Consider the following 27979-nt stretch of genomic DNA (forward strand, 5'->3'; position numbering starts at 1 on the left):
GAAGGACTAAACAAGATATAATAATACGTGTCGTGAATTGGGCAAGGTTATCATAAGGAGCTGGGCAAGGAGACAGTGGGAGGGAATTACAAAGTGGACTGCTCCACAGTGTGGACTGCTCCACTTTGTAACTGCGAGGGAAGATGCAGAAAGAGAAGTGTTGTGACCTGAAGTGTGGTGAGTGAGTGGGTGAGTGTATAGTAAGGCAGTGGTGTGTGAGTGTATGAGGAAGGGAGTGGTGGGTGAGTTTGTTGTTGTGACCTGCAGTGTGGTGAGTGTATAGTAAGGCAGTGGTGTGTGAGTGTATGAGGAAGGGAGTGGTGAGTGAGTGTGTTGTGACCTTCAGTGTGGTGGTGGTTGAACACGGTGTGGTGGATGAGACGAACAGTCTGTGTTTGGTAGACCGAGTCTGCAACACGGGTGGAGGAATCAACAGATGAAGCCCAGGGAACAGTAGCCATGCGAGTTGCGATAGAAGAGTGATAAGGAGGTGACTGATCACCGACGAGCGAGCAATGAGCAAGTGCCGGATCACGTGGAGCTCGGAGGACCCCACAGCAGCGTGGGTGTCCGCGATCCCGACAGGAGAGGTCGGTTTGGTTGTTCGCTGATCGTGGGGACCGCTCGAGTGAACACCTCTCAGAGGAACCGGAAACATCTCACAGGGTCGGACGCTCTCGCCCAAGGCGACATTCCCCATCTGGGCACCATTCGCTCGTTGTGTGCAGCGAGTCCATCGCACCTCGTATTCCTTGTGCAAGTGTACAAAGTTGAGCAAAAGCAGCATTACAAACGCGCCGTTTGCTTGGACGCACGCAGCCAGGTTGTGGTGCTGGCCCAATGCGGAAACGAATCGAGTGGCAAGGACCCCCAAGGCGTGACCACTATTTCGTCTGAATTCTCCTGTATATGTGTACGTTGAACTTCTTTCGCACCGTACGTAGCCAACCGTGCAAATCGGAGGTGCGAGGGAAGGACAATGCATTAACACAAAAAAGCCGTTCCAGACGGCCGCAGAAGCACTCCTCGAAAGCACGTGATGCAGTAACCTTGAAGGTGTCTTCTGCCGGACACCATGATAACTGGGACATCACGAACGTCATTAGCGTTAGCATCGCTATCGATGTCACCACCATCGTCCTCGTCATCATCGTTCGGTCTGTAACAATTATCCCCCCCCCCCAACTACATTTTAGGTAACTTGTCACGATTCCGGGCCATCGTTCGATTGAAGAATCGATTCGTGTTTATTGTACAACGGTGCAGCGTCCTATTGTCTCCAGGGGGCTTGTGAGCCAATTGTTGTGAGTCTATGGAGCGGTTTTAATAGTTTAAATTTATATTATTGCTATACAATGTGATCATCAGGAGCAGCAGCAGCAGTCGAAGTCAAGTCACAGTGATTTCCTGCTGCTCAATTGAGCATTGCTGCGGTGCTCATCTGTTGACAGCCCTGCGGAGCGAGTCATGGGAATTCTATCTTCTGATGGCGAGTCTAAGCATAGGACGACTGCTGTTGACTTCCCCACATCGTGGTGCCTCTGCCCACCCAGCGGCATAACGGTGAACACCACAGTGCGTCGATGTGGTGGGGTAGAGAGTGGGTCGCCCAAGACGCGTGGCGAGCGTGGAAGAGCAGGCCAAATACCCTACCCGAGGGTCACCAGACATTCACTGTAGCGAGCAACTGCAGGGCTGCGCCTTTACTAATTCGAATTACAGTTAAACACGCACCATTCAATAAAAGCGCAGTGTATCTTACTCGCGATCAGGAGACAACGACGCGTCGTTGCAGGGCTGCGCCTGTGCCGCTACGTTCTGCGAGGCAAAGGACGACGTCCCGCGGGGCTCACCGCTGAGCCCCGCGGGACGCGAGCCACGTGCCACGTGCCACGCGCCGCTCCGGACCCAAGAGGAGCCCCCCGGCTCGCGGTGGCGGAGGCGGCTCGCTCGTGAGAAACACGGGGGGGGGGGGGGTGACGGCGTTCGCAAGCCGGGGGCTCGTGGCCCCCCCCCCCCCGCCGCGCATTCCCAACACCGACCGCGACTCGCCCCTCCCCCGTCCGCTCCTCGTCCCCGCCGGGCGACGATGCGCCCCGGACTTCTCTTCTCAGCCCGTGCCTCGACCCGGCTCTCCACGGAGGTGGCTGCGCTCGAGTCGAGCTTGTTTCTCGTGTCCGGGAGAGAGCCCCAGAGACCGCGGCAGGCGTCTCATCGGACAGGTTGACCTGGGTCAACCAAAATTACGACAACAAAACAAATTAAATAGAGCAATGAATTGAGAACAAAAATAACTGAAACCGAAAATATTGAAAATGAACCACTGTTGAATGATAAATTCCCTGTAGCGTGAGTCGGCTCGAGCAGATTATGTTGAGACTGATCACAGCAAGTTACAAATAGAGTTAAAGAGTTATAGGTACAAATAGAGTAATAGAAGCATGACAAAGACACAGGGGGACCTGTGCGACGAGGACGCCAAGTGACATGGGTGTCCGTCAACATCCTCTCCTCCCCGTGCGTAGTTTCTGTCGTTTCAGTGACTGGGTTTCCGTCAATAAGGAAATGAAAAGACTCAACCTCTTCCAAATCAAAACATTTCCACGTATTTGTTATTCGAATTGTTCGTGCAATTTGCTATTTTTACGTAGACAGAAATTGTTTGTCTTTCCGGGCCTTTTACTCGCGCTGGGGTTTTGGGGGCGTAGCACGGCGCCGTCCAGAGCGGGACCTCGTGGCTTGTGCTGTGATCGTCGTCGGTGCATCCCAAGCGCAGTTCCAACCCGAGTGATTTCCGGCTCGAACGAGCACTGAGTCGTCATTTCAAAGTCCCTCCCGCAAAGCAAGTGGAAGGACTTTCCACATTCCTATGATAGGGCCGAGGGACGATTGTGCATTCATTCTGCGCAATGTAAAGGACGTATATATTTATTTAGCCTGTTAACGAGTAAGATAGTTGTTTTTTCAGAAGGACTCATAGATGTCTCTCTGTCCTGTTGATTTTTATAACGTTCCTTTGAATCGGAAAGGTGCTGGCGCAGACCTGCAATTTCTTGCTCACGTCAATGCTGCCAGAACAGGTACACAGGAGTAGGGCTGTAGGGGTACACAGGGGTAGGGGTACACAAACTGGGGTAGGAGTACACAGACTGGGGTAGGGCTGGTAGGGGTACACAGGGGTAGGGGTACACAGACTGGGGTAGCGGCTGGTAGGGGTACACAGACTGGGGTAGGGGTACACAGACTGGGGTAGGGGTACACAGACTGGGGTAGGGGTACACAGACTGGGGTAGCGGCTGGTAGGGGTACACAGACTGGGGTGGGGCTGTAGGGGTACACAGGGGTAGGGGTACACAGGGGTAGGGGTACACAGACTGGGGTAGGGCTGTAGGGGTACACAGGGGTAGGGGTACACAGACTGGGGTTGGGCTGTAGGGGTACACAGGGGTAGGGGCTGGTAGGGGTAAGGGCTGGTAGGGGTAGGGGCTGGTAGGGATACAGAACAACCACTGAACTCTATCAGGAAGCACATGGCATTTTGTTGTGTACATGGCACTCACGTGAGGCTTCGTAAACAACAATTGAAAACGACAGCACCACCCCCCACCACCCCCACCACCCCCGCCCCCCGTGTCCCCCCCCCCCCCACAGTGCTCATTGCGCCCTCCGTGCGCGCCGCCCGCTCGCCAGCATTAGCGCAGCGCCGGTAACGAGGAGGCGGCTCCTCTCGCCTCCTCGCTTTGTCGAATCGGTCCGCGGCATTTCAGTTTAGACTGACGGACAAAACGCCACAGTCACGCACAAGGCTCACCTCCAATTACCATGTAATTACCCCTCGTGGCGGGCTAGCTTGGAGGGGCTACTGAAGGAGATGGTGCGGGTTTCTAACCGGGACCGCGACGCGGCGATCGGAGAGCCCCGCGCCTAAGTGTGTCGCTTGGTCGATCGATTCCGAATGGGAACGCAATCAGCCCCCTGCCTGGGACGCCTCTGATGCGATCGTTAGTTGGTGTTGGTGGCTGTGCCGATGCCTCGTTGTAGTGGGGGTTTTTGTCTCTCTCGCGTTTGTTTGGCAATCCCGTCGCACGAAGTGTGACTATGGCCAGGATGGGCAATGGTGAGCCGATACGCATCGGTTCACTGCCTAGATTAGATTCTCACGCTCGTGATACACGTAGCGAATCGAGCGTGCAAAAACCGGTTATTTATGACCTATTCAAAATATACGGAATTGATATGCTGATTTAGGCAAATGACGCAAACCATTATATGTACAAATAATACAGAACATATAAAAGCAATGCAAATGAGACGGTAAAAAACAGACCAAGACAAATAATCGATTATTGAATGGAATCGCAAACCGGAACCCTGAAATTTGTTTTTCAGTGAGTTTTGAGTTGGGCCAGATTGCCATACACACGCCTCTGTGTTGTCGTGATTGTCCATGTCGCATGGCTGATGCTCGCCATGTCTAAACCCATAATAATAATCATCATCATCATCATGCCCTTTATTTATCCAAGAAAACTTTACTGATTCCCAAGGATGTCTTTCAGCAGGGACAGTTTCTGACAAATTTCCAGCAGTGCTCACGGCGATGTAAAAGGTCGCGTTCCAACAGAGCAACAGTGCCCCTCGCTCAAAGCAGCTCGGCATGGCATTCTTCTCCATTGGTGGCCCTGAGCCAACAGTGGCAATTCCACATCCACATGGACAGGAAAGGGGACAGGTCCGTCCGCACGATGGCTACAATTGCATGGTCACTCTGGGCACCCTTGCAAATGAAGAGGTTCCACCTCAAGGAAATTTCCAGGAGTAATATTTAAATAAATAATAATAAAATAATTGTTATTATGATGAGCCGTTTGCTATCCACTGCTGGATGAAGGACTCAATCTCCCCCAACACATTCCATCTTGGCTTTATTGAGCTTCATACATTCTTGACTGCACCGTTTGTGTTTGCTTGGTTGGCATGTTCTGCGTCTTGTATTTTAGTATCGAATATATTTGTTGGATGTTAATTACATCTTAAAGAGAACGCTTAGGCGCACCACTGACCTTCAGATGAAATGAGGAGGGGCGGATGGCCGGGCCTGTGAGCAGAGGGAGGAAGGCCTCTGTGAACGCCCTGCTGAGAGCCATTCACACCGAGGGAGACCTGGGTCACATGAGCTCTACAGCAAAGCAAAATAAATAGAACATCAAAGTAAATCAACCATTCTAGTCACAACTCAGATATATAAATAAGCAAATACACACGAAATAAGTTTAACACGTAGGCTTTCACGACCAATATCATCCATAATTTGTTTTTTTTTGGTGGGTTAGATCGCGTAAATATAAATGTGTCGTTAAACCCGCCACCACCCGACACAACCAATTAGTAAGGTTAGTCACGTGAACATATCAATTCGTTACTAGTACAGCACACCCGTGTGTTGGAGAGTAAATCCACAACATTTACAAACTATATTATGGAAACAAAGTGAAGTCAAAACAATGAGAAACAAAAGCAAATGCGGTTTAAAATGTAGACGAGGTAAGGAATGAGGAGATTCAGACACTGTTACAGCCGGGGGGTCGTCACGGGCGGCCAGGGCTCCCTTTCGGTCAGTGGTGCACCAGCACAGCCAACAACGCCAACTCAGCACTCGTCAAGAACACCGTGACCTCAATAATAAGGACAACACAAATAAGAGGTGCGGGTTCGGGCAACAGGCCTTCTAAATAGCACATAGAGAGGCCAGAGAGATGGAGTTAATTAGGATTGGAGACTGCATTAAACACCATGGGGGCTCATGAGAGTTAATAAATGAATTGATCTCTTCTGCTGACAAGTTATTAAACCGCCGTATGAATAGCTATCGAATAGTAGCTGTTGGGTAATGGACAAACCCAAGAAGAGTTCAGTTGGCTGGTGCGGCTGTGGACGCGTGCATGGTTTATGACACTGGGCTGCCCCGAATGGTGCTTTCCGCTCTGCGCTTGGTTTAAATTATGTCGCGTGAAATATGTGGATTTTGCGTTTCATCGCTTTCCCGGTGTTCCCTAACGATGCTGATTGCCCAGGCCACGTCGCTTTCACGCTCGCGCGCCCGGGATTTGGGCCGTTTGTTACGCAGCTCGGCCAAAAGCCGCGAATTGAATTCCTCTCTCGAGTTTCTCTCGACGCTACTGTCCCGCGCTCTGAAATCTCGGACAAGAACTCCACGCATTCGGGCAAGGGGCCTTCTTCACAACCAAAGAAAAAGGAGGCACCTCGCCTTAAAATTTGCCAGTTCATTGTTGGTAATTCTTTATGCCACTGTAATTTACGAATAACTCGTGGGTTTTTGTTTGCGATTTGGGCTCGTGCGTGACTAGCAACGAAGTGTCACAAAACCCCGTTCGTTTAGACCCCTCCCCCCTCCCCCCCAACACTCGGGCGTTGGCCAGCACCACAGAATGAGAAACAGCTCCTCCGAGATCTGTGCGCTGCCGTCATCCAAACCCCATCCCTGACCTGGCCACATTTCGGAGACGACGCGCCGCCCGATCCCATGCCCCGCCAGCATTCATTTTGATTGCCGGCGGCGTTTTTCACTTCAGAAGCTGCCCTCTCTCGCCCACAAAACCCGCGACCGTGGGCGTCTCATTGACTGCTGCCGTAGCCTCGCAGATCAACCGCCCCTAGGGGAGCTTTATTTCTGAAATGTTTCGGGTAATAATCATAAATAATTTTCATTTGGTATTCGTGACATTCTTGTAGCACAAAGCCATCATGCAGGCACGATGGTTCAGACACACACACACAGTGTGCAGGAGTTTCACAGCAAGGGGCGATGATATGATGCTGCTGCTGTGTCAACCCCGTTTAAGTCACTCGCATAATTTTTACCAAATGGCAAATTTGGACCATTCCGCTAGCACACGATGGGTTACTCGTCTCGAATGACGTCACAGGAGGCATGCAGTTATATGGTTAATACCCCCCCCCCCCAGTAATAACCAGGGCGGCCTGCCGGAGTTCACAGCGAATGTCTGCAACAAGCAGCTAACGCGCTACTGCTGGACCGTGTCACTGCCCCAAATAGATGCGGGATGAATCGATAATCTATGGAGCGCTGAATGCCAACAACCTCAAGGGTGGCGTGGAGGCCCATCAGCGTTAGCCCATTGTAGAATGTCCCAGAAGCGCTGGGAGTATTTCTGGCTCAGTGACGATTTTTAACGAACTAAGTCATTCATGCCGTGAAGCTCCTTCATGGAGTAAAGCCTCACGGAGCCCACAGAATTATTTCAGGCAGGTCCTGCATTTCGATGCTTTCCATTTCCAACGTAAGGAGTGGTTTGCTTTTGTGAGAGAGCCGAGAGAAGTCCGCGCACACAAGGAGATGTAACTCGCACTCAGAGTTCAACACGAACGAGTACCAGAACCACTTGCTGCACTCACATCTCCTGGCAACTCCACACCTCAGCTGATTGAGGAATTTCAAAAATCCCTTCGCGATTCACCAACCCGTGCGTTCAAAGCGCTGGCTCGCGGCTGGGCATCATCACTCGTCGTGCAGTCTCCCGTCAAAGGGCAGCGGGCGATGGCTGGCGAAGCGAAACAGCAGAACCCCTGGCTCGGCTCGTCTGCCAGCATGCAGCGGCGGTCATTGAGTTCGTGTTTAGAGCGGAAGGCTGTGTGGGCCCTTAGATGCGTAGGCACGTGGTTAGGCTGGGAAGGAGACAAGTAGGTGTCCTGTATTCAAAGCAGGTGAGAGCCAATTGCCACGCCGCGAATCTCGTAGCGAGCGAGACGCGGGCGTCGTTCGTCGCACTATCGACGGCAGCGGCCGCGGCGGCGTGGAGACGCTCGCGGGGCTAATGGGTCGGGCGGCAGGCGGGCGGGCGAGCGTAGCGCATGGCACGTGACGACTTGACGGGAAGACGCCGCTCGCGCAGAGCGGTTTTCACGAGTTCAACTCGCGGCCCTGACCCCCGGCGGTGTGACGTCGTGCGACGCCGTCGACCAGCGACGAAGCCGTCAGCCGAGAGACGCCGCAAAAAAAAACCGCGGGCAGTGGTGGGCGGTGCGGGGCAGCTACGCGTGCGAGCGTGTGTGCGTGCACAGAGCTCCCAGGATCTGTGCGTCTGTGTCGCCCTGTGTCTGTGTGTCCGTCCCTTTGTGTCCCTATCTCTGTCTGTCTCCACAAGTCTGTGCCTCGTCGTGTCCCTGTCAGTCTCTTTGTGTAACAGCATTTTTAAGCAGACGTACCGTGCTCGTAAACGGAACTCGACCCAACAGCCCGTTCGAGGCTATACGGGTGAGCTTTGTCTCTGCGCGCCTGTGTTTACCACGCGCAGTGGTGCTGTGCGCGAGGGTGAAACGCGCAGGCGACCTGAACTCAGGGGGCTCGGGAAGAGGCGGTGCAGCCCCACCCCCCACTCCTCCCGCGATCGACAAAAAATGTCATCGACGATCATCCGCGTGCGAGGAGGCCACGCGACGCTTCCGGCAGCACGCGCATCACACGGAGACGTCTCTTCTGATGACGCCGTGCCGAGCTGTGACGCAGCGTGTCTACGACATCAATGGACGAAGACCGCCCCGTGCCATGCCAGTCACGGGGTTTTATTGACCAGCACGTTGGTCAGTGCGCGTTGGTGAGGGGCAGAGGTGGCAGAGGGGAAAACCCTGGTGTTGATATCGCCACTGATGTCATCCCTGGCCGGAAATGTTGGGGTTCAGAGTGCATACTCTTTGGTTTTATTCGGTAAAGTCACGTAGGTAAAAAATAAAACAAGGCCGAAACGTCGTGATTTTTGTTGTTTTATTTTTTACCTACGTGACTTTACCGAACAGAACCAAAGAGTATGGATCCTTGCAGTCACGAAAGCTTTAAATCTACAAGTTCAGAGTGCAGCTCGCTAAGGGCTGTACCACCGCCCCGAGCTCGGCAGTCCCTCTGAAGGGGTGCACGTGGCCTCCCTCACGTGACCTCCACCTACCTCACGTGACCTCCACCTCCCTCACGTGACCTCCCTCTCTCACGTGTCCTCCCTCTCTCACGTGTCCTCCCCCTCTCACGTGTCCTCCCCCTCTCACGTGACCTCCCTCCCTCACGTGTCCTCTCTCTCACGTGACCTCTCTCTCACGTGACCTCCCTCTCTCACGTGTCCTCGTTAGTGCTGTTTGTGTTACTGTCTCGTTAGTGCTGTTTGTGTTACTGTCTCGTTAGTGCTGTTTGTGTTACTGTCTCGTTAGTGCTGTTTGTGTTACTGTCTCGTTAGTGCTGTTTGTGTTACTGTCTCGTTAGTGCTGTTTGTGTTACTGTCTCGTTAGTGCTGTTTGTGTTACTGTCTCGTTAGTGCTGTTTGTGTTACTGTCTCGTTAGTGCTGTTTGTGTTACTGTCTCGTTAGTGCTGTTTGTGTTACTGTCTCGTTAGTGCTGTTTGTGTTACTGTCTCGTTAGTGCTGTTTGTGTTACTGTCTCGTTAGTGCTGTTTGTGTTACTGTCTCGTTAGTGCTGTTTGTGTTACTGTCTCGTTAGTGCTGTTTGTGTTACTGTCTCGTTAGTGCTGTTTGTGTTACTGTCTCGTTAGTGCTGTTTGTGTTACTGTCTCGTTAGTGCTGTTTGTGTTACTGTCTCGTTAGTATTGTTTCTCACTTTCTCTGCTTCGTCTGCACGGCTTTGTTACACCCTCTTGGTCCTCATTTAACATGAGCGTGTGCACAGCACTTTGAATTTATTCTTGACATATCATAAATAATTGATCCTCACATGCATTATTCACCTGCAAAGAGCGAAGTAATCAATTTAATTGATTAATTGCTGAATCTTTATAAGTTATTATTTATAATTTACGGACCTTTGTCAGTCCACTGCTGGGCGAAGGCCTCGTGGCTCGTGGTGGATGTTGGGCCACACGTCACCATTTGGCAATCAGCGCGAGTTGGTGATGATGTGGGGGCTCGGCTGGTTCTGGTATCAGCCACCACGACAAACGCAGCCCCCCCCCCACGTCGAGTTGTACAAAGACGGGCACCGCGTCGCGCGCTTTGGGATGCGCTTCTGCAGCCGTCTGGAACGCTCTTCCGATATTAGGAAGCCACAGGGAGCAATGAACTTTAAAATCATCGTCATCGAGATTGACAAACTCGTTTCTTTAGAACTGCGTTTTGTGTTTAGCTTCTTGTCATTCGACCCCGCACCTCCCATGAGCACGGTTGGCTACGTACGGTGCGAAAGAAGTCCAACATAGGTACATACAACATACATGTAACATACATACGTACAGACGGTGGTTGCGAGTGCTGTGGGAGGCGAGGGTCCGCAGGGCGCACGAGGGGGTGGTGTGGCCGGGCCCGTCCCTGGCCGTACACGGGCAGCATGGATGGGCCATGCACAACACTTGGGGCGGAGGATCCAGTGGTCGTATGATAATAACAATAACCAGGGCCCGCCCTGGTTATTGTTATTATTGCAATGTGTCGTATATTTAACAACAACACTCCCCGTCGTCTGCTTCGCAGTAGACGTTAAAGGTCCCCTGACGTCATTCGAAACGAGTCGGCCAAAATTCGCAAATGGCATGAAGATTACTCAACTGGGATTGCACCCAGCAATCATCGCCCCCTTGTGGGAGACTGATTTGTAGGCCAGATGTTGAGTCACCTTGTGGAGCACAGGGACCGCTGCCACCGGGGGTGCCCTTTGACGAGATGCGATGGGAGTCGCGTGAAAACTGAGGGCGGCTCTATCGAACACACATCATGATCGTCGTCGTTGTGAGCACTTGTACCATGCCAAGCTGGACTCGTCACCGCCCAGCCGGGCTTCATATTTCACTCACCGCTGCTGATATTAGCCACGGCCAGGGGTTAATCTCGGGCGACCACGTTCGTGGATTGCAGTGCGCAAATGACTGAAACCGCCACGGCACGCAGCACCATCACCACGAGCCGCGCCTGCGGGACAGGCGCGGCACGCGGCGCCTCTGCATCGGGCGGGTGGAGGCAGCGGCGGTTCCGATGTTCACGTCGTGCGCCGGCAACTCCTTCGGGAGGGCGTCACGGCTTGACGTTGATTTTTACCAGGCACGCGCGATCCCCGCTAATTTGACCGTGCATTTTAATTAGGCGTGCGTGCGACTTAACTCGTTTGTTTAAAATCGAGAGAACTAAACGCCGCTCTTCAGTTTACGCGAGAAGGGAGCGAGCGGGGAGTGAGGCGCGCGCGCCGCAGGGCTTGTAGACCGGCGGCGGCAGCGCCACGGGGCGAAGGAGCTCGCGCCGTGGCGAGGGCCGCAGGGCGAGGAGAGGGAGGAGGAGAGGGAGGGAGGAGAGGGAGGGAGGGAGAAGGGAGGGAGGGAGGGAGGAGGAGAGGGTGGGAGGAGAGGGAGGGAGGGACGGAGGAGGAGGAGAAGGATGGAGGAGAGGGAGGGAGGAGGAGAGGGAGGGAGGAAGAGAGTGAGGGAGGAGAGGGTTGGAGGCGAGGGAGGGAGGAAAGGGAGGGAGAAGGGAGGGAGGAGAGGGAGGGAGGGAGGCGAGGGAGGGAGGAGGAGAGGGAGGAGGAGAGGGAGGGAGGAGGAGAGGAAGGGAGGGAGGGAGGAGAGGGAGTGAGGAGAGGGAGGGAGAAGGGAGGGAGGAGGAAAGGGAGCGAGGCGTGGGAGAGAGAAGGGAGGGAGGAGGAGAGGGAGGGAGGAGAGGGAGAGAGAAGGGAGGGAGGAGAGGGAGGGAGAAGGGAGGGAGTGAGAAAGGGAGGGAAGATAGAGCACACACGTCGCGTCAGGTACTTATTTGAGGCTGAGTCGACCTAGGGGAGGCCCGGGACCGGTTCGGATGAGCGGGAATCGAACTCACGTAACCGCACTCGTGACCGATGTTGGTCACGAGTGCGGAATCAAACTCGGGTCGCCTGGTTAGTAGCGCAGTGCGCTAACCACTACACACCACTATACCAGGGCCGTAATTATAATATATACTGGGTGGGACACATCACAAATATGCTCAAAATGTCCCCCCAAATATATTGCTATAAAAAAAATGCTATGCTATGTAAATAAAAACAACAATTTGCTAAACCTTGAAAATAAAAGAGGGAGGGAGGAGAGGGAAGTGCCAACAATACACCTGGGGGAGCACCAGACTGAAGTACGCGGACATCACCGACATGGAAGCCCGAGTCCTCGATTTGGAGGGTCGCCTCGCCGAAGACAGCGACCCTGCTCTTCTCCGAGAATTCGAGGAGAATAGGGAGCGTCTCAAAGGGCTACAGGAGGAGCAGACAAGGGGAGCGTTTGTGCGATCCCGGGTGAAGCTCATCACCGACCTCGACACGGGATCCCCGCATTTCTACTCCCTCGGGAGGTAGAACGGGAGACGCAAATCCATGGAGTGCCTCTTTGACGGTGACGGTGTCCTGGTGCACAAACTCCAGCAGAAGTCGACCATCATCAGAGACTTCTACGGCAGCCTGTTCTCCCCTGAAGAAACATTGGAAGCGGCCCAGGCGGAGGCATGGAGTGGTCTACCCACCCTGGGGGAAGATGGGAAAGAGCTGCTAGAGCAAAAGCTCACCAGGAATGACCTTGACGCAGCTGTAAGAGGACTGGCCCCAAGTAAATCCCCAGGGTTAGACGGGCTAACGGGGGGGTTTTACGCCGCTTTTTGGCCATCCCTACGGGAGGACTACAGAGAGGTGCTGGAGGAAGCCTCTGTTACCGGGGTGATGCCTCAGTCTTGGAGGAGGGCGGTGCTCACTCTGCTTCCCAAGAACGGAGACCTGAGGCACCTACAAAACTGGCGTCCGGTGTCCCTCCTGAACACAGACTACAAAATATTGACGAAGGCTCTCTCCCTGCGAGTGAAAGAGGTGATTGCACAAGTATTAAACAAGGACCAGTCCTACACCATCCCCGGACGAACCATCCACGACGGAATCTTCCTGGTCAGGGACCTCATCGCGGTATCCCAGAGGTTAGGCATCCCAATCGCGTTTCTGGCCCTTGACCAGGAAAAGGCTTTTGACAGAGTGGACCACAAATACCTGCTGGGAACCCTCAAGTCCTTTGGTTTTGGGGATGCCTTTGTCCGAACGATCCACTTACTCTACACCAAGGTGGAGTGCATGATCAAGATCAACGGCGCCCTCACTGCCCCGGTCAAATTCGAGCGAGGAGTGAGACAGGGATGCCCATTGTCGGGCCAACTTTATGCCCTGGCATTAGAGCCTTTCCTGAGTCTCATAAGGCGGAGATTAAGCGGCCTGGTGCTCAGAGAACCAAGTGTCAAGTTGGTCCTGACGGCATATGCCGACGACGTCCTCCTCATCCTGCGCTCCCTGGATGATGTCGCCCTGCTGCATGAGTGCCAGGAGGTCTTTCGAAAGGCTCCTCATCAAAAATGAACTGGCAAAAGTGCAGCGGCCTGTTCGTTGGAGCGTGGGACATGACCGAGTGTACCAAGAAGGCAAAAGCCATAAAGTGGAGCACAACATCGCTGCACCACCTGGGGGTGTTCCTCGGACCAGAGGAGGAACCACCACAGAGGAACTGGGTCGAGCTGGAGGAGAAGGTGAAGGAGTGGCTGGGCACCTGGAGACGCCTGTGCAAGTTCCTCACCTTCAGGACAAAGACGTTGGTGGTGAACCAGCTGGTGACGTCCATGCTGTGGCACCGGCTTTTCTCCCTGCACCCCCCCATGAGCCTCGTCAACGCACTTCAGAAGCGAGTCCTCGACTTCTTCTGGTCAGGTGGAGGACACCGGCTCACGGCTGGAGTCCTGGCCCTGCCACTGGACGAGTGCGGCCACGGACTGGTGTGCGTGCGGAGTCAGCTGGCCACCTTCTGACTGCAGGCGCGCAAAAGTTCCTGAACGCCGCCCCTGCACCGGCCTGGAGCATCACGGCCTCCTTCCTCCTGAAACAGCTGGGGGATCTGCAGTGCTCCAAGCAACTATTCTACATGGACCTGCAGGGCCTCCCACTGGTACAGCTGCCACCTTTCTACAGGAGCGTCCTGCAGACGTGGACCTCCCTCGCCGTCAGGAGGCTGAACCAGCCGCAATCGGCTGAGGATCTGGTCTTCGAACCGATCCTCAGGAACCCACAGACAAAGCTGCCATCCACCACCGCCACCCCAGGCATGGAGAGGCGCCTCGCCAACGCGCGGCTCACCACGATGGGAGATCTGGTGGAGCCTGAAACACGGGGCCGGTAGCTCAGACCAGCAGACATGGCCGCAAAGACAAGGCTGCAGTCGCTCCGGGTGGCTGCCCGGATTCTGGCCGAAGCCAAGGAGGCCTTCTCAGCGGCAGCGGGGAGAACGCCCCCCATTGGCGTTGGGGATGACGAGGTCCCTCTTGGTCCCCCTCTACCGGAGCTCTCAGTCGTGCCACTGCATCGCCAATGCCGACAAACGAAGGCGGATCACAACCTGTGCCGGCTGGAAGACCTACCAGAGGTGGCCTTTGCAAATGTAAAGAGGAAGGTGCTCTACTCCTACATGGTCCGGTTTCACCAACAGGATACCCTGAGGAGCCACAAGGACCATGCCTGGAGGAAAGCCCTGCCCTGCATCTCTCCGGAGGGGCCTCGCTGGAGGCAACTCTACTCCAGCCCGACGTACAACCGCATCGGCGACCTCAGCAGGAGCATCGCCCACGGCACCGTCACCACCAATGCCTCCCTGGCACGCTTCACCGACACGTCCCCGGAGTGCCGGTTCTGCGGTAAAGTGAAGACGGTGCCGCACCAATACATGGAGTGCAAGAGCCTGGACTCGTTGTTCAAGGTCCTGAGAAACATCCTCCTAAGGTTCAGCCTTCACTTCTCCCCGACGGTCCTCATCTTTGGATACCCGAAGGGCGACGGACCCCAACATCTTCAGGGGCTGATCAACGTGCTCTTCGGCTACGCCAAGCTCGCCATATACAGGGCGAGGAAGGTGGCCGTGGAGGGGCAACGTCCGGCCAGCAGCCTGGGCATCTTCCGCGCTCTGGTCGGAGCCAGGGTGTGGCTGGAGTTTCGCCATGCGCGGCTGACCCACGCCGTGCCGGCCTTCAAGGATCAGTGGGCGCTGGAGGAGGCCGTGTGCTCGGTGGCAGATGACGGAGAGCTCTGCATGCAGATCTGAGCTACCCGTCGGAGGCCGTTTGACTGTAGGAAGGGCTGCGTGCAGATGCAGCACTTGTCGTAGTTATAAAAAAGAGAGAGCGAGAGAGTGAGCGAGAGAGAGAGCGAAATGGAGTAGGAAGAGAGGGGGCAGAGAGAGAGAGAGGGGGGGCAGAGAGGGGGGTAGAGAGAGAGGAGGGGCAGAGAGGGGGGTGGAGAGAGAGGGAAGGGGTAAGGAGAGCAGAAAAAAAGAAAAAAAAAGATTTTGTTGGGTCTTTCATTTTAAGGGGGGGGGGGGGGGGGTTACATAAAGCAAAGCATAAAAAAAACGAAATGATGAACGGAATAAAGTGCCGACTACACCGAGCATATTGTTTCCTCTGATTGTAAAAAAGAGAGGGAGGGAGTGAGGGAGGAGAGGGAGGGAGTGAGGAGAGGGAGGGAGGGAGTGAGGAGTGTGGGGAGTCAGGAGCGTGCTCAGCACGTTGAGGGGGTGATCGCAGTGTGTCGGTGAGGGGACTCCGTCGCCTCCGCCCTCTCACCGCTCGCCAGTGAAACTCGCACCTCTGCAGAGACGTGGGGGAGATGGGGGCCACGGTGAAAGTGACGGCAAAACAACATCATCATCAATAACAACTCGGCCCCTCAGCTGTGCGGCTACAAACCAGACCGAGTGCGCTACGGAGTCGATCATTACAAAGCGCATTTCAATTGGACGGCACAACGTTTGAATTAACCCCGGCCGGCTTGTGACTGAGACAAACTGCAACATATAAAATCGTTTTTTATTGGTATTTACTCATCCTCGCATCGCCTTTTGGCTGTCCAAAGACGGCCACTGCATCGCCCGCGTTCGGATGCGCTTCTGCGGCCGTCTGGAACGCTCTTCGTTCCCATGTGAGGAAGCCACTGGATCTGTGCACTTTTAAATCTAGAGTGTAAACTTATTTCTCGAGTTCTGCTTTTCGTGTTTAGTTTGTTGTCCTTCCCCCGCGCCTCCGATTAGCACGGTTGGTTACGTAAGGTGCGAAAGAAGTTGAACAGACATGCATACACCTATTAAGGTCAGCATGACGTTTTCTAGAGTGATGCAACTAGCAGCCTTTGTATCCCCACACAGAACCAGATACATATTTACATACATACACATATATATAAAACCGATCTATGCTTTTATATATTTTCTTGACACGCGCTCACACACGATGTTGCGTCAAGCGACATTTTTGAAACCTCAAACAAAACAGAAAAGAGGACGAATACAAACAGCAAATGCTGCGGTTAAGCGCCATTGCGTAACTCCACGAGATGGCCTCCCAGTCGTGATCATGCAGGCAGCGAACATGAGAACGCCGCTTCTCGTCGTGAACGCGCCGCCGCATCAAAGCGCCGCCGTCCGCGCTCCTCGCCATTGTCTCGTGTCCGCGCGGTAATGGGGAGGGAGGCTCATTGCGGCGTTTCAAGGAGACGCACGGAGGAAACGTCGAGTTGCTTTTAATGTCGCTCGCATCGGCCACTCCTCGCCACCGCCACCACCATCATCATAATCATCAACCAGACGGGAGATACATATTCAGCAAAAGTGCACTCGGCACGAATCTGCATTAATTCCACATCGCCGTTCCCCTCCTGCCCGTCCCGGTCACACCGCCTCCCTCCTCCTCCTCCGTGTTGTTCTCCTTGCCAATGTGCACCGCACGTGCGCGCTGCACGACACAGCACGGAGCTCTTCAACGCCGTTCATGAAGTCCCAGCTTGCACGGGACCCTTGTCTAGGGAGTGGGGGGTGGGGGAGGAGGGGTCGAGTTAGGAGTCTTAAACTGTACATCCCAGTCGCCTGGCTTTGAGTTTGAGAAGGAGGCCAACTTTGCCAACCAATTTCGTCCAACGTTGCCGCGATTCAACAAGCCCGTGAAGCCACTCCGGTCCTGCACCATCTCAGCTCCAATCTTATCTCAGCTCTATTGCAGTTCGCATTGAGGTGGCCCTGTCCCACAGTGGGACGCCGGGCGTCTCAGCCTGGCGTGGCTAGGGGCCTTGTGTGGACACGGCGTGCGGGCGTGGGTGACCATCAAGACGAAGGGGGGTACTCGTGCTGTACCATCCACGCCGTGCCTCGTGCGCCATGACGCCCACTGGCAGAAAGTCGAGCGCGCTGTTTTGTGCAACTCGAACAGACTTTGAATGTTTTTTGTCAACCTTACATTCCAAGTTGCGCCGCCGCTGTCAGGTCTCGAGATGAAGAAACGTCCATTCGGAAGTCTCCCAGTGTCCAGTGCATCACCGCGTGGCAAGGAATCGCCTCAGAAGGTGAGGCCACGAGAGTGCTTTCGAAGTCGCTTCGTTGGCTTCTTTCTCCACACTGGGAGAACTTTGTTTTAATTATCCGCCCACAGAGAAATAATGCTTTGTCGCACGCAAGTCAAAATGAAATATAAAAAAAAATTTAAGTGAAAAGCAAATGTCATAAAATACAAAATAATGAGCCCTGTTGTGGAGAATATAAGCAACAGAGTGAATAGGTTGACAATTCGCCTCCTTGCTGTGTCTGTCTCGACGTGGAATTTTTTTTATTTTTGTACACATCTCGCCGGCCACAAAGAAAGCCCACGTGGCTGACGGGATTCTTAAGCACGCGTCCGGGACTGTCGTGTTTGCTTTGTCGAGAGACAGATTGCGGGACGAATGTTCTTGTCTGCAAAAGTAAAACAAAAACGACGGGTTAATTGTGCATGCATTCATCGCTAACTTGGCTGACAATGTCCGTCCACCCAGTCACGGCCTCGTGTCACCACGGCTCGTGTCACCACGGCTCGTGTCAGCACGGCCTCGTGTCACCACGGCTCGTGTCAGCACGGCTCGTGTCAGCACGGCCGCGTGTCAGCACGGCTCGTGTCAGCACGGCTCGTGTCAGCACGGCCCGTGTCAGCAGGGCTCGTGTCAGCACGGCTCGTGTCAGCACGGCTCGTTTCAGCACGGCTCGTGTCAGCATTGCTCGTGTCAGCACGGCTCGTGTCAGCACGGCTCGTGTCAGCACGGCTCGTGTCAGCACGGCTTGTGTCAGCATTGCTCGTGTCAGCACGGCTCGTGTCACCACGGCTCGTGTCAGCACGGCCGCGTGTCAGCACGGCTCGTGTCAGCACGGCTCGTGTCAGCACGGCCGCGTGTCAGCACGGCCTCGTGTCAGCACGGCTCGTGTCAGCACGGCCCGTGTCAGCACGGCTCGTGTCAGCACGGCGCGTGTCAGCACGGCTCGTGTCAGCACGGCCTCGTGTCAGCACGGCTCGTGTCAGCACGGCCGCGTGTCAGCACGGCTCGTGTCAGCACGGCCTCGTGTCAGCACGGCTCGTGTCAGCACGGCTCGTGTCAGCACGGCTCGTGTCTCTGAGCAGAGCCGGCGACGTCTCTCCACCTGAGCCCCCTCCCCCACCGCGCGTCGATTCAAGATGGGCTACACCGGCCGTGTGGGTCTGGCCACCATAAATGTTTCATTATTATGTTAAACCTTACTGCTGCTGCTGTTGCTGTCTGCAGAGGATTAATTATTCCGCTAAATCATTCAGGCACTCTGCGATAAAAATCCAGAATTTTGATTTGTTTAATTATTCAAATATATATAAATGAACAGGGGAATTAGGGTTGGCTTATTAGCGTTAATGCCAAGAGGACAGGTTTAATTGATATTTCAGTAACCCTGAATTTCACCAATTAAAGTGTCACGTCAGGACTATCTTGTTTCCCGCGGACGACCGAGGCCTTGCCTTTGAATGCACACGTATACACACACACAAATGCAAACACGTGTACACAGACGTGTACACACGTAGACACATGTACAAAAAGACAAAGACAAAGATCTCCTGTTTAGCCTTAACAGACTATAGGGGCAAGTCCTGTTAGCGAGCGCCTATGAAGGCCGGCACGGCACACGAGGAGGTGGGTGGCCAACACCTGTCAATCACACAGGTGGTAACAGGTGCATGCTAAAAGCGCCTGTCAATCACACAAGTGGTAACAGGTGCTCTTGAACAGCACCTGTCAATCACACAGGTGGTAACAGGTGCTCGCCAACAGCACTTGCCCCCAATGTATTTGAGAGGCAATAGAGGGAACTTGGTCTTTGCATGTTTGCACATGGGGAGAGCCACAGTGGTGAGCGCTCTGCGCTACGAACCCGGCTGAGTTCGATTCACGGCCAGCGTCAGTGCAAGTGATGTATGTCATTCAAGACTTTGTCTGAGCCTCCTTCCGTAGGGTCAACTCAGCCTTTAATGAGTACTTGGGGCAGTAACATCAGCACTAGAGAGACAAAGGTGGCCAATCGCGGGGCTGGCCACAGCACTCCCTTGTACGCCACCCCAGCCTGAACGTAACAGTTGCTCGCTTAGAGCCTCAACATTCTGCATGGCCATATGCTACAGCGCGTCTTTGTCTTTGTGTGATTGCACGTGAGCATGAGATAATTATGATTGTAGGCGTCAACTACAACCATACGATTATCTCGCGAGCCGCAGTCGTGATTAATCCCCGGAAGTGGGATAGATCGATAATAGTGGAGCACTACGATGGAATGCGCACGAGGTGGCTTGGATTGGTGTCTGCCGCTAGCGGCACGCAGTAGGATGATTGGTGCCGGATCATTAGCCAGCTCCACCGGGCAACGCTAGGCCACTGTCAGCGATGCCCAGGCGTGCCTCGAGAAGCCACTAATGGACACCGAGCCAGATGATAATTGCAGCCTCTCTCTGCAAATTTCAAACTTTTTGTCAGCTACGCTGGATGTAATGGCCGAGGCAATGAGTTTCATAGCGGACTCCACAACGGATTGTTGCATTTCCGAACCGTTGCATTGTGGGTAACCGGTAAAATGTGACCACAGCACAGCGGGGTAGAGGATTCACAATGCACGGGCAGCAGATGGCGGCTCGCTTTGGTGATATCCAGCAAAGTTCACCACTGGGCAGCTGTGGGAATCAAACCGCGGTGTTCCTGACGAGAGGATCGACAACCTAGGCCACTCGCTCGCTACGACGCGGCTGCTGCGTTCCCATAACCAACGGGAAGCAACTCCCCGTCCCAGGAGCAGCCCTGGGCCGTCCCAGCAATACCCGCATCGGGACACCGCGGGGTCGGTCCCTCCAGATTCTCCCCCCAACCGCTTCCCCCCGATTGTAAAAATAAATTAAGGTATAACTTAAGGCAGGCTTGGGTTATGTTAGGCTACACAGCGCCAATATTTCTATGATGTTGCTATTGTTGTCGATGTCACGGCCGTCTCCTGTTGCGGCGCATGCGACAGCGAGTCACTGCCATAGCCGGGAGCGGGCCGGCCCGCCCCGCAACGCGAGGTCGGCCGGGCCCGTTAAGGCCGCCGTGGAATCCCGGACACTACCCAGTGGCTCACTTTCCCGAACCGAGCCAGCCCGTTTCCCATTGGCCGTGCAAGCGAGGATGCGTTCCCCACGCACGCGGACCAGGCTGCCCGCTCGCTCCTGCTGCCTGCTCCATGGCAGCAGCAGGACGGAGGTCCCCTGTTAGCCGGGGTCGAACGATCTCTCTCTCAGCAATAGAGTGTACAACTCGTGGACATTATTCAGTGTTGAGAAGTGTGTGGGGTGGGGAGGGTTAATGGTTATTGGTGTTGGGGGGGAAGGCGCCCCCCCCTCTTCACCCGCCCCTCCCCGCCCGGTATTGTCCACTGCCCATGGGCCATCAGCGGTTGTCTGCCCAGGCTGCTGAGCACTCAAACCCTGGAGAATGGAGCTCACGAGGACCTTGGTCCCATTGTGGTGAGCCGTGGGAAAGCCTTTCAGTGGCGCTTTAAGAAGGGGACCCCCGGAGAGCCGGGTCTTACATCATGACAAGGTCAAGAGGTCATCACTACCGATGCTGTTGATGCTCGCGCACCCTGCCGTCGCTTCCTTCCCGTTGGCCAATCTCACAACTGTTGAACAGTTGACACCTTCCATCCAAAGTCTACTATCCTCGCCCCTCCCCCCCAGCTCCCCCACACGAGCGATTTGATCAACTCGATAAGTTGCGTCATTTATTACCGGCTGATTTGTTTTGCTGCTACTGTTTTAATTTCCACGGTGTCTATTTGTGTACCGTCTCCTTCTACTGCTGCACGCAACGTGCGCGCCGTACACACCAGCAATCAGATCGCGTGCAGGGCTCTCGTAGTGTGGGGGGCAGGGGGTAAAGGGGGGGGGGGGTCGATGCATCATCGCCAGACCTCGAGGCGTCAGCGAGCGGCGTTCCGGCAGCGTCCTCGCGGTGTCGAGGACGCTGCCGCGAGTCCCGTGGTGCCTCGCCGCGAGGGGAGGAGACCGCTCCCACCTGCCCCCTCCACGGCCTTCGTTTTGCTCTGCAGCTGTGAATGGAGCGACTGAGGGTGCGGGGGTGACCGATAATGATGATGGCGATGGAGGGAGGGGGTTGACATGGTGTGTGTATGGAGGAATAGGGATGGTTGACTTTGGCGATGATATTGATGGTGATGTGCGTTGTGTGTGTATTTTGTGATGGTGATGCGCGCGTGTGTGTATTTTGTGATTTTGATGCGCGTGTGTGTGTATTTTGTGATGTGATGGTGATGCGCATGTGTGCATTTTGTGGTGGTGATGCGCGTGTGTGTGTATTTTGTGATGGTGGTGCGCGTGTGTATTTTGTGATGGTGATGCGCGTGTGTGTGTATTTTGTGATGGTGGTGCGCGTGTGTGTGTATTTTGTGATGGTGGTGCGCGTGTGTGTGTATTTTGTGAGCATGGGCAAGGATTGACGATAACAATGGTTTCGATTGAAAGCTTTCGTGACTGCAATGATTCATCTTCTTTGGTTCTTTCGGTAAAGTCACGTAGAATGAGAATAAAATAATAAATTGATAAAATAAAATAAAATAACACAGTGTCTGTGTGTGGACGGGTGCGAGGGGCTGGTAACCCCTCCACCTTCAATAAATTACCACTAAACCACGTGAAAATATGTCTAATTAATAAGGTTGTGCCGGAGGCTCCGGGGGGACAGGCGTCTATGACGTCTCCTGGTGAAACCCCATCTGGCGGAGCCGGGAGATTGAATCTCTACCCTCGGGGCTCCTCCAGAAACAACGAAAAGCCACTTCGTGTGGCCACGTGGAATGTTCGAACGCTCACTGCGGAGGAGAGGCTGTCACTCCTTTGTCGGGAGCTGGACCGATACCGCCTGGATCTCTGTGGCATTCAGGAGGTCCGGTGGACCGGTTCTGGCTCCTGTCACCATGAGGGGTGGACAGTCCTCTACTCGGGGCAGCAGACGGCCAAACAACAGGGTATGGCTCTTCTTTTGAACAAAAGAATGAAGGGGGCGTGGGAGCGTGGCGGTAAAGTGTGGAAAGCTGTAAACCCCAGGCTACTTTGGGCTCGCCTTCCCATCAACCGGAGGCGAGGAGTGGTGGTCGTGGTTACGTTCCCCCCACCGAAGACGAACATCCGTGGAGGGATGCAGGCAAGGCCGATGAGTCAGATGCCTTCTATGACCTCCTGTCACAGGTGCTGGCTAAAGTGGCCCTTCGGGATAGAGTCATCTTGTTGTGTGACTTCAATGCCCGAGTTGGTCATGATGCTGGCACCTGGTCTGGAGTGATTGGAAGGCATGGGCCAGATCAGCTCAATAACAACGGTAGGAGGCTGCTAGATTTTTGTGCAGCCCATGGGCTTGTAATTACCAACACGCTGTTTTGGCATCGGCGCATCCACACAACATAATAGATGCATGCCAGGTCCAAGCAAGAACATCTGCTGGACTACATAGTGACGGACCAGCGGATGCGAGCCCATGTCCTTGACACCAGGACCTACCGTGGAGCTGATCTGCCCTCTGACCATCGACTTGTCATCTGTAAGATGCGCCTGCCATTCTTCCACTCCGGTGGTGGGTGTACACCCAGGACCCCATTCCAACCTAAAGTGGCCTGGTCTCAGCTAGCTGATGGAAGTTGCAAGCGAGAATTTAATCATCGCTTGCAGCTGGGGTTGGCATCGCCCCCCCACTCCTCCTGATGTCGAGGGTAAATGGGCGAGGTTTAGGACTGTGACTCATGCAGCTGCAATGGCTGCTTTGGGTACGCGGTCCAGATTTCCCCAGAGACCCTGGCTGACAGAGGAGCTGTTCAGGATGGTTGGGAAAAAGCGACAGGCCCACTCTCATTTCTGTGAGGATCTGGGGGAGCGGGAATCCCTCAGCCTGGAAAACATCATGGGATAAAGTGGGAATGAGCCTGCTGAGGCTGCGGTGCCTCAAAAATTGGAGGAGGAAGTCACCCCCTGTGAGTAGCTGGCTGAGGTGCCATCCGTTGAGGAAGTACTGAAGGCGATCCAGAGTCTGAGACCAGGAAAGGCACCGGGGAAAGATGATCTCCCAAGCGAAATGCTGAGGGAGGGTGGCGTTTGAGCGCAGACTGCCCTACATGACATCATAACAACAGTCTGGGCCACTGGACGAGTTCCGCAGGATTGGAAGGATGCCCTGGTGGTCCCCCTCTTTAAGAAGGGGGACCGCACAGACTGTAACAACTACAGGGGCATCTCACTCCTCAGTGTGCTGGAAAAGGTCCTGGCAAGGATTATTCAACATCGCCTTGCTAGGCACGCTGAGGAGAGGCTTGCAGAGCCCCAATGCGGTTTCAGGAAAGGGCGGTCCTGCACAGATGCCATATTTTCTGTCCGTCTGCTACAGCAGAGGTGTAGGGAATTCCAACAAGACCTACATCTCTGCTTCATTGACCTAGTCAAGGCCTATGATACCATCAGTAGGCCTGGGCTCTGGGTTGTTCTTTGTGCTTTCGGAGTCCCTGACCCTCGCTCACAATCATTAATGACCTTCATGATGGTGAGCGGGCCTGGGTAAAACTACGTGGCCGGGAGTCAGAGCCATTCCCTGTACACCTTGAGGTGCGACTGGGATGTCCTCTGGCTCCCACATTATTTAACATCTATTTTGACCTCGTAGTTCGTGAAGCCTACAATAGTTGTACCGGAGGAATTTCCATTTGGTACAGATATAATGGGAGACTGATCGATGTCCGGGTGCGGTCAAGGGATGGCTCCCTATTGGTCAACCACGTTATGCATGCCGATGATTTGGTAATTGCTGCTCATTCAGAGGAGGAGTTGGAGATGCTGCTGCTGAGACTGGAGCGTGCCACTAAGAGTTGGCCACGGTCATTCCCTTTCTCTACGCTTGCGAAACGAGGACCCCCTAATGGAGCATCTTCGCCGGTTAGAAACATTTAAGCTGGCCTGCCTACGATCCATCCTGGGTTTAACCAGGCTGGATTGTGTGAGGAGCTCACAAATCCTTGAAAGATCTGGACAAAGTCCCATCGGTGAGCCCCTCCGGCAGGCAAGGCTGCGTTGGCTGGGTCATGTAGCCCGCATGCCCAGCCACCGCCTGCCTAAACAGCTTTTGTTCGGCCGGATCGAGGGGGCTAAACGGGCGCAGCACGGGCTAGAGAAGAGATGGAGTGATGTTGTACAGGAGGCCGTGGACCTGAGTGGACTTGCCGATGACAGGTACCAGCGGTGTCAAGATCGGCCTCTGTGGAGGAGGCTCGTGAAGGACGCTATTGGGCAGTTGGAGGCAGTCGCCCTTCAACAACAACGGAGGGCGGAGGAGCGACGCTCCCAGCAACGAGCGGAGCGCTGGGTGGCTAAAGCACAGCAGGTTGGCACAGTAGGGGGCACAGGCGATGCATCAGCAAGTCATCTCAGTCAGTCGACCAGTGGCACTTGGGTCTGCCCCGTGACCTCCTGCCAGCGGGCGCTCGACACTTCACGTGGCCTCAAGGTGCACATGGCCTGGCACAAGCGTCACCGCCAGTTAGTGGCGAATGGCGGTTGTTGTTGTTGAGAGTGCTGGTGTGAATGAGGTTTTCGGGGGCGGGGTGGGGGGCCACCGGTTTGGCTGCGGCTCATGCTCGAGCGGCAGCTGCTTGCGCCATTGGTGAACGAGGCCCCCCCCCCCCCTCGCTGTTCTGTGCCGAGGGGGCCGGGGCCCCCACCACTTTGATGTGAGGAGATTAGAGGCATCTGCACCTTTTATCTTTTTCACTCTCGCCATTTATTATTATTTTTCAAGGCCTGATGTGGATGCGTCTGTGCCCGTGTGTGTTTGTGTGTGTGTGCGTGTGTGTATTTGTGTGTTTGTGTGTGTGTTTGTGTGTGTTTGTGTGTTTGTGCGTGTGTGTGTTTGTGTGTGTGTGTGTGTTTGTGTGTGTGTTTGTGTGTGTTTGTGTGTTTCCCTGCCTGCTTTGTTGCTTCCCCTCCCTGGAGAGACCGAACCTGCTCTCACATCCACGACTTATTTATGCGGCATGCCTATGCCTGTGTGTTTGTGTGTGTGTGTATGTGTGTGCGTGTGTTTGTGTGTGTGTTTTTGTGTGTGTGGGGAGCGGTAGTGTAGCGGTTAGCGCGATGCGCTATGAACCCAGCGACCCGGGTTCGATTCCCGCTCACGGCCAACACCAGTGACGATTATCTGAACCGGTCCTTGTCCTCCCCTAGGTCGACTCAGCCTCAAATGAGTACCTGGTGCGGTGTGTAAACATCGCCACTAGGGAGACAAAGGCGGTCGGGTGTGGTGCTGGCCACCCACCCCCTGGTGTACCGTTACCGGCCTTCATAGGTGCTCGCTAACAGCAGTTGCCCCTACAGTCTTTGTCTTTGTTTGTGTGTGTTTGTGTGTTTGTTTGTGTGTTTGTGTGCTTTATTGACCTGGTCAAGGCCTATGATACCATCAGTAGGCCTGGGCTCTGGGTTGTTCTTCGTGCTTTTGGAATACCTGACCCTCTGCTCACGATCATTAAGGACCTTCATGATGGTGAGCTGGCCCGGGTAAAACTACGTTGCTGGGAGTCAGAGCCATTCCCTGTACACCTTGGGGTGCGACAGGGATGTCCTCTGGCTCCCACATTATTTAACATCTATATTGACCACGTAGTTCGTGAAGCCTTCAATAGCTGTACCAGGGGAATCTCCATATCGTACAGATATAATGGGAGGCTGATCGATGCCCGGGTGCAGTCAAGGGATGGCTCCCTATTGCTCAACCACGTTATGTATGCTGATGATTTGGTAATAGCTGCTCATTCAGAGGAGGAGATGGAGACGCTGCTGCTGAGACTGGAGCGTGCCACTAAGAGGTGGGGCCTTACCATCAGCCATCAGCCCCACCAAAACTAAGCACCTGCCTGGGTATTTTGTACCATCGGACACTACACCGCCACAACTCCCAATCGGTGATGGGGCAGTTATGGAACGAGTGGAGAGTTTCCCATACCTGGGCAGTGTGCTTATGACCGGCTCCAGTTTAACAGCAGAGGTCTCACTCCGAATCAGTCGAGCGGCAATATCTTTTCATCGGTTGCGTAACGCTGTGTGGAAGCTACCTGGTCTGTCGCTCCGCACTAAGCTTCAGGTCTTCTCGGCCACGGTCATTCCCTCCCTTCTCTACGCTTGCGAAACGTGGACCCCCCTAATGGAACATCTTTGCCGGTTAGAAACATTTAGGCTGGCCTGCCTACGATCCATCCTGGGTTTAACCAGACTGGATTGTGTGAGCTCACAAATCCTTGAAAGATCTGGGCAAGGTCCCATCGGTGAGCTCCTCCGGCGGGCAAGGCTGCGATGGCTGGGTCATGTAGCCCGCATGCCCAGCCACCGCATGCCGAAATAGCTTTTGTTCAGCCGGATTGAGGGGGCTAAACGGGCGCGGCACGGGCTAGAGAAAAGATGGAGTGATGTGGCACAGGAGGACGTGGAGCTGAGTGGACTGCCGATGACTGGTACCAGCGGTGTCAAGATCGGCCTCTGTGGAGGAGGCTCGTGAAGGACGCTACTGGGCAGTTGGAGGTAGTCGCCCTCCAACAACAACGGAGGACGGAGGTGCGACGCTCAGAACAACGAGCGGAGCGCCGGGTGGCTAAAGCACAGCAGGTTGGCACAGTAGGGGGCACAGGTGGTGCATCAGCCAGTCATCTCAGTCAGTCGACCCGTGGCACCTGGGTTTGCCCCGTGACCTCCTGCCAGCGGGCGTTCGACACTTCACGTGGCCTCAGGGTGCACATAGCCTGGCACAAGCGTCGTGGTGACGTCACCGCCACTTAGTGGTGAATGGCGGTTGTTGTTGTTTGTGTGTGTGTGGGGCGGGGAGGAGTGGTGCCGCAGCGGTTGGAACACTGCGCGATGACCCCGGCGACCCAGGTTCGATTTCCGGTCACTGCTGAGTGGCGAGTGGTATCTTGACTTGGTCCTGTGTGGCCCCTGCACCAACCCGTACGGACCAACGCGGCTAAGAGTGGCCAAATAACACCCGCGTTCGACACCGAGTGGGGAGGTGCTCATCAAGTATTGGGTTGATGTCGACTATGATTATGATGCATATGTGAGTGTATGTGTTGTTTTGTATATTGTGGCGATAACAGTGGCATGCGTGGTATTTAAACATGGCTTGGGCTTCCCCTAGATCTGTGCATGGCCAAATACCCCAAATACATATAGGACTCCAGAACTTAGGAAATAGCTGCTGCCGGTTCCTGTTACCTTCACTCTTCTGTCTGGTTTCCTGCACCCCCGTGTCCAACAATGTTTGAAAGGCAATCTGCATGACGCTTTGTAAAGTGAATATATAATATTAAATATGTATCTGTTGCGGTGTGTACACATCAGAACTGGGAATATAACGGCTGCAAGGGACGTTGCCAGCTGCATCACTCTCGAAAATGTCATGCTGACCTTAATAGGTGTATATATGTATGTTGGACTTCTTTCGCACCCTATGTAGCCAACCATGCTTATCGCAAGTGCGGGGGAAGGACAGCAAACTAACTACGCAGAAGTTCGGCCACTATCTGTGCCT

At 54.4% G+C, this 27979-nt stretch overlaps 1 protein-coding gene and 1 long non-coding RNA gene across 3 annotated transcripts in view; one reads left to right on the forward strand and one right to left on the reverse strand.

Annotated features, from left to right (window-relative positions):
* Nucleotides 1–27979, forward strand: part of LOC116937333 (receptor-type tyrosine-protein phosphatase N2-like) — a 228638-nt gene that overhangs the window by 96308 nt on the left and 104351 nt on the right. The gene's annotated exons all lie outside the window — the stretch shown is intronic.
* LOC116937344 (uncharacterized) lies at nucleotides 475–10916 on the reverse strand. 2 transcript variants are annotated; one of them, XR_004401968.2, is made up of 3 exons: nucleotides 10827–10916; nucleotides 5064–5179; nucleotides 475–2228 (listed from the first exon to the last, which is right to left on the reverse strand). It is a non-coding gene; the product is annotated as an uncharacterized LOC116937344 (long non-coding RNA). The 2 variants fall into 2 exon arrangements; XR_004401966.2 differs by lacking the exon at nucleotides 10827–10916 and adding an exon at nucleotides 8248–9082.

The sequence above is a fragment of the Petromyzon marinus genome, chromosome 4 (assembly GCF_048934315.1).
Source record: "Petromyzon marinus isolate PM22_M1 ecotype Great Lakes invasive population chromosome 4, UKy_Petmar_22M1.pri1.0, whole genome shotgun sequence".
In the NCBI taxonomy this organism is placed as follows: domain Eukaryota; kingdom Metazoa; phylum Chordata; class Hyperoartia; order Petromyzontiformes; family Petromyzontidae; genus Petromyzon; species Petromyzon marinus.